The sequence below is a fragment of the Halichoeres trimaculatus genome, unplaced genomic scaffold (genome assembly GCF_033239565.1).
Source record: "Halichoeres trimaculatus isolate MK-OKI-2021-1 unplaced genomic scaffold, fHalTri1.1 fHalTri1_scaffold_20, whole genome shotgun sequence".
Taxonomy (NCBI): Eukaryota; Metazoa; Chordata; class Actinopteri; order Labriformes; family Labridae; genus Halichoeres; species Halichoeres trimaculatus.
The window spans coordinates 4002268-4009676 of record NW_027437198.1 but is presented as its reverse complement, the minus strand read 5'-3'; positions in this window follow the sequence as shown (position 1 = coordinate 4009676).

Sequence of the window (7409 nt, the reverse complement as noted above, 5' to 3'; positions counted from 1 at the left end):
TTCTTTGAACGTCTCTGCGAATTGTACTCACTTCCGCACTTGACGTCAAAAAAGTTGACAGTCAAATGCACATTTGCATCACCATCATCATAACAACAATAACATAACTATCAAGAGTAACCAGCAACTATAAAATTCCAATAAGTACAGTAGTACAGTAACTAAATACAACATTTTTCGGTTCACAAAAAGTGCAAATCTCTACATTAGGAATAAAACACTGCAAAGGACACATTATTCCAAAAACAGAATTTAAAGAGTGCAGGTAAAAAATAAATAAAATTACACACACATACAGTAAGGTCAACGATTCAGGCATCACGTCAATAGGACACATTGTTCAAAACAACATGAAAAAAGTAGGGATGCACAATATTATCGGCACAATATCGGTATCGGCTGATATGAAAATTTCTGCCGATATGCACAGCCGATAAGGTGCTTTTAAGTTAGGATTATTATTATTTTCCATCTGAAAAATAAGCCCCTTAAATAAAATGTAGCACTTCATTTATTTGCACTTCAGAGCTCTGTGTCTGTCACCAGGTTGTTACAGTAGCTCTAAAATAATCAAATGCAACTTGGTTATGTTTAAAAATGCATTGTACATTTAAAGTTCATATGATCTAAAGAAATTATTTTCCTGTGTTTCAATACTGAATGTCTTGAGTTTGAAGAAATAATACATTTCTTATTTATGGTAAAATCAAATGTTTTTTGTCTTGTTTTATGTGTGTTTCTTACACAAATAAGACCGTGACAATAAGAGTAACATATAATTTCCAGTACAGGATAGACTTAGCTTTCTCTACAGTGAAAAAAACAAACAAACTTGTGATTATCGGTATCGGTATCGGTATCGGCCAAAAGGGATTTCGATACATCGGCATATCGGATATCGGCAAAAATCCAATATCGTGCATCCCTAGAAAAAAGTGCAGGTTGCATATTAATTTAAAAGTACAATATAAATAAAACTACAAACACATTGTATAGACAGTAAAGTTACCGGCTGCAGGGATCATGAAACCGGCTGGCTGCTGCATGCTGTCAGCTACTACTGAGAGGGGCCCCCTTGAGGGGAGATCCTGACTCCCGATAACAGTGTCATTGCACCTTGGCTGCCAAGGGGCGCTCACACAGTTTGTCGTTGCATTTGATTCATAACAGTCCTTGTCTTGGGGCCCCAGGCCAGCAGGGGGCCCCAGGCAACAGCCTGGTTTGCCTGCCTTATCGCGATGGCTCTGGTTGTGTAGACGTCCAGAATTAGTCTTGAACCAACAGATGTGATATAGACTTGATCTGCCCGTCCATCTGTTGTCAAATGTTAAGTGAGCTGTAAATAAAACTACTCAGCAAGCTCCATGTGTACAATATAAAGCCCTAAAAATGCACACTTCCTCTTTAAAACGAGCTAAAACTATTAAGATCATACATCCTGTTAGGCCATCAGAGTACAATGAGGGTCCCACGACACCCAGGTCACCCCTTTGGACGTGCCCCTGTTTGCTGCTCATATCTCCGAGTCCTGACAGTTCTGCCACACATGTCTGAATCTGTGCTGCTCCATTGTTTGTGCGAAGAAATAAATCAGTGTGTGTGGCAGCGCTCTTACATCAAACTTTAAAATGCTGTCAGAGACACCATGAGAGATGCCACCAGACAAGATAAAACATTTTTTATGTCAGTAGTCAGAGTGAAACTATGCTTCCTCAATGTGTGGGAGTCATGAAAATATACTAATGAAAGGAATAAACACACAGAGAGGCTACTTAATGAGAATAAACTCTTTTTACCAGTTGAAATTTTCTCTTTAAGGCAGGTTGAAGGCTTCAAGATGGCACTGAGGTGATTTATTTCTATTATGCCTCTGCTTTTAAAGCCTGAGCCTGTACTTGCCATTTGAATGGTTTATTAGCTGGACACAGAGTAATCTATGTCAGGTGTTTGTAGGATTGTATTTCCATTAAAAAGAGGTTAGGGCTTTTTTGTAGTACTATAGGTCCGTTATTAATTCCCCCTAATTTCTTTTTTGTTCATAATATCTGCCCCTAATCCCACATTTACCGTCCCATGTGACACGTTTGCGAGCGGATGCTCTGGCTGCAGCTGGTCACTGAGTGCACGCAGCGCCTCGGAGGCTCACATGTACAGTTTCTGATCCTGTTGTTTCAGAGAACATTATTAATGTGACCCTCATAAAAATGGCTCCAGGGTATGGGTAATCTAATTCAGCTTGAGTAATGCTGCCTGTCATTACTGAATGAATACAGTCGGGTCCCTGTGACAGCCATGCAATCTGTCCTGCTATGGGTAAAATTAGCCACAAGTCAAGGTTGTTTTTCATCTTGGATCAGAAATGTTAACAAAGATGCTGGCAAGTGTAACTGAAGCTGGTCGATTCTGAGTTTAGAGCTGTCGTTCCTGATTTCATCTGAGGTGATTCATGTCTTTCTCTCACTGCTCTTACCCTGCTGGGTAATGCTGAAAACAGTCCAGTGAGTGGCACTCACAGGTGAGTCAGAGGTGCTGTCTAAGCTGATGTTGTTTCCTCTCCTCTCTAAACTGAGGTGAACCCACCACTGCATGACTGAGAGGCAGCCCTGAGAGTGCAAACACTGTAGTTCCTTGAGTGGCCACTTGAGGTTGGGTTCAAAACTGAGTTACCTCTTTAAAAGCACCATATTGACATGTTTAGTTGGTTAGTAAGAAAAACACATTTCTACAACCTGGTGCTACAACAGATAGAATCTCTCCCCTTTTTTCTCTACTCATGACAAAGTGGATCATAGACTGTAAAAAAAAATGTACGTCATTTTGCTCGGCTCAAAGTGAGGTCGCCACAAAAACTGCTCCCCTGGTTGCTGGCTGCAGTATAGGTCAAAAAAAAAAAAAAAAAAAAAAAATCCATCTCCCCAGTCATTTCAGTCATTCAAACTTTAAAAACACAATACACCTCGTAAATATTTTTCTCATGTCTGATTGTTGTGGTGATTTTAATTATTTGGCTGTCTTGTATTTAAGTCCTCTTTTTTCCAAAAAAGTTTCATTTTCATTAATTATTATAGGTCAAAAACGAGGCTTACGTCACGTTTCACAATGATTGACAGCTGCCATTCTTGTCTATTTTTTGCGGGGATTGTAAAATATGTCGGGGGGAAAGCCAAGAAGAGTTTAGACTCTCAAAAGAAAAAAAATATATATTTTTGTCACCCAGCTTCACTCTCTCATAGCCTCTACTGCACAGACTCTGGCTGCTAATGGCAGGGCCTGTGACGGGGTATTTTGGCTTTAAAGGGGACATATCATGCTGATGCCTGATTTAATACTTACATATAATACAATAGATTTGAAAACAAGACCTTACACCCCCTGAATTTTCAAAAAATTAGATGTATTTTTTCTGATATCCTAGAACGAGATTTGATGCCTCTGAAAATAGGTCAATGCCAGATGGCTGCGAGATTTCAAACGTTACGACGACATGAGGATCCTTTCTTTTTATTGGAGTAATCTGATAAAGCAGCTCCTCCTCTGTGATGTCAGTTAGTCACACAACCGCCACCGAGGGATAGACCCACCAAGAGCCGAGTATAAACGTATAAACTATACATGTTACAGTACCAGTTTGACTCACCACACTGAAGCGTCCTGAGATGATCTGTGTCGAGGTGGATTTTCTTCCTCCTGAGCTGCAGAACCGTCCGGGTCTGACTCGGGGTCCAATACAAAAGGACGTATCCTACACTCTGCCATTTTATTAGTGCTCTCAATGCCTTATGGTGAAGTTTTGACAAACAGCAAACTCGCTCAGTCTGCCCCATCCAATATGGCAATTTTGTAAATACTGCCATGCTGCAAAAACCGCCCCCTGGCTCTACCCCCTCTGCCCCTCTGATAGAACTGACCAATCAGAGCACAAAGGGCTGTGACGTTGCGAGGTTACTGGAGGTCATTCTTCAAATGGAGTGTTTCAACGAGATCTTCAGAATGGCCTAAAATGAGGATATTGAGAACGCTATTGTGGGGCAATGAAGGAACTAAATGACTTGTACTGAGGGCAGAAATGCTTTGCAGGCATCCTAGTCTGGCATAGTGAAAAGGAGAAACAAGCATGATATGTCCACTTTAAAACCCTGCAATGGTAAAAGGCGGAGACACGCTGTCAACTTCATATACAGTCAATAAAGTGGATACATTTGATAGTTAAAGAGGGGGTTATCATGCTTTTCCATAGTTCAACATGGACAAAGTAACAACCCTGGATTTCCTGACTAAATGTGTGCAAATGTTTAAACCCCTATACACAGTTTTTCCATGTTGTTGGAATCCCTGAATCTATTAAAACAAGAACCATAGTCAGAAATACTTTATTTATCCCAGGGGGAAATCTGTTATTACCATTGCTCTTCACATAATACAACAGTTGGAAAGTAAGATGTAATAGGGTAATAAAATAAGTGATAGATATACAATAAAAAAAGCAATAAAGTAAGCAGCAAGTACCAAAATAAGTGACAAGTACGAAACCAGAAAAAAAACTATTTACATAAGAAGTAAGACAAGGCAAGATGAAAAACAGGCAAGATTAGACAGAATATTCAATAAAGTCTTTTTATTAAAGGTCCCTTGAAGGGCAATTTGGTTTGCAGCAGACACGCATTTAGTAACACATTTCAACAGCACAAGGCATACATAAGACATAAATAACAAAAACATACAAGATGTTAGAAATAAGGGCACAGACATAAAGTGCATTAATATTGGTATTAATAAAAAGTCTGAGTATGAATATAAATTATAAAAATTGATGGTGTAAGTAGAAATAGCAATAGCAGTACAATAAATATCAATAAATAGCTACAGGTACGAATGGATATAGCAGCAATGGAGGCAATGAAGTCACCTCCTTCTCTCTGCGGCATGCAAGGCCTGAATGTAGAGAGGAATAAAGGAGTACTTAAAGCTGTTTTTGGTAGCTGGGGGGACAGCAAGACGAACACCAGAAGGAAGCGGTTTATACTCAGGATTAAGTGGGTGAGTAACATCCTTACAGATAAACTTGGCTCTTTTAAAGCACCTGGAGGTTAAAAATCTCATCCAGAGATCTGAAATTCACTCCAGCTAACTTTGACGCCACTCACACAAAGCTCCTGAAGAAGTTCTTGTTGGCGAGGTTGCCATTCCAACAGATGATTGAAAAGGAAATGACAGATTCAGTGAATGAACTATAAAATATTTTCATCCTGCTCCGATCCACCTGGAATTTGGCAAGCTTCCTCAGACCAAAAAAAAAAAAAAGAAGAAAAAAAGTTGCTAGCCTTTTTTGCAAAGCATGTCACAGTTCATATCAAATTTTAACATGTTATCAATAATAGTGCCAAGATATTTATAGCTGGTCACTATCTCTACTGGTTGATTGAGAACAGCACTACATCGATGAACTGAGGGTTGTCGTCTAAAGTCAATACAAACCTTTGTTATAGAGGTTGCACTTGATGAGCTGTATTAAACAGAATGTTGAACTTCACTGTGGATGCTGGCTAGGGCAGTTGCTAGGAATTCTGGCCCCCCTGAAAGAATGTTGGTGTTGGCCCCTCTACCCCATTCATTACAACCTTCAATTTTCCTGTTTTTCAGTGTTCTTGACGGTGTGCAATTCATTACTCGGTAATATGTGATGTGACTCCTGATGTCTCCCACAAGGAACAGAATGTAATCCTGTTGAGATATGTTGTTCAGAAGGAGAATGATCAGTGGGATGTTTGAAGAATTCAGTGGCAAGACTGGCCATGAAATATAAAAGATGATACTGAAGACATTAGAGGAGAACCACACTGACATTGCAGATTGCAGAGGACAGGGCTTTAACAATGGCTCAAGCATGTCAGGAAAAGTTAAAGGGCTCCAGGCTGAAGTAAGGAAAATAAATCCACTAATAAACCAAAATAGGCGACCAGTGTCTAAGTCACACACTCACTATCAAAGGCATCATTGGACTACTGGGGACTAAATATTATGTTTCATGGAAAACCTGATGCAGAACTAACCTATTCATGGAAAAAATCCAAATGGGCTTCTTAGTACCATAGCTCTAAGTGGACAGCTTCACTTTCCCAGACATTTTTTTTTTAAAACAATTCAAAAGTCAGTGTTAACTGCCCAAAATTCTAAAAAGTCTTTTTTCTTTGTTGCTATCAGCTATAATGTTGTTGTTGTTTCATGCTGCTATGAAAACAAAGAACAACAAAACTTTGAACATTCATTTTTTGTATTGAATTTACTCAAATGCCCAACTAAAAACACATTTATAAAACTGCATTGAACACATCGTGGTAACGTAACTGACCTTCGTCGGATGCTCATAATTACTGAGCAGAACCTGAATGGATCATAATACAATTCAATGCAGCCTCTGAGCGGGCGCATACTGCAGAACTGTCCGACAATATGGGTGAAACACACAGTTACTGTAGTAGCCTCTGAAATAGTAATAATTAGGAAGTGGCGACTTTTTTTTTTATTAAACTAATGACTTGCTCAGAGTGTAGTGTGCCCAGATGACAGCTAACATGGGCTCCAGCCTGCGCCCCTTTAAAGGTAAGCTAATGTTGCAGACATTAAATGAATGAACAAGTAGGCAGTGTTTCAGCCGTCTTCTGTAGTTTTACTCTCACCATTCTTAGAAAAAAAGCTTTCGATGTCCTGGGCCTCTGCTGTGCTGCTTCTACTCCTGGACTCCTTTTCAACTCTTTTTTAGTGTCCAGACTTGTGTTTTTTGGGTGCCATCCAAGCCCTGCTGGAGTTCGCTCGCGCTCACTTACTTTCGCTGAGGAAGAACGAATCTTGGTGTGGTCCAAACCACTTTTTAAGAAGGGGCAAAGGCGGTTATTGAAATCATTAAGATTAGAAAATTGTAAGCCTTGTGGCTTTCTTTTAATTCTGATTCATTCGTATGAATATATATTATTTCAGTGTATGTATAATAATTTTGTCATAGAAGCTACTGGGGGCTGTGTGTGGGCCCCGGAGGGCTGTGGGCCCTTATAATCGTCATCACCTTTACCCCCTATACGACGGTGCTGGTGCTGGGTATTGTCCAAGATGCTTTGCAGCTTTGACAGCATCTTCTTCTCAGACACCACAGTCAGAGAGTCGAGCTCCACCTCAATAATGTCTCTGGCTTTCCAGACCCTTCTTGTGAACTGCCAGAGTTTTTACTCCAGTCCAGTTTATTATCCAAGTACACCCCCAAGTACTAGTAACTATCCATGTCAATCCCCTGAATGGAAATAGGAATCAGTGAAATCTTTTTTCTCTTGATCCACCACCAGTTCCCTGCTCTTAGCCACGTTGAGCATGAGTTCTTCACATGATCGTCAGAAGATCTTCCAAAGGTCTTTACAAGA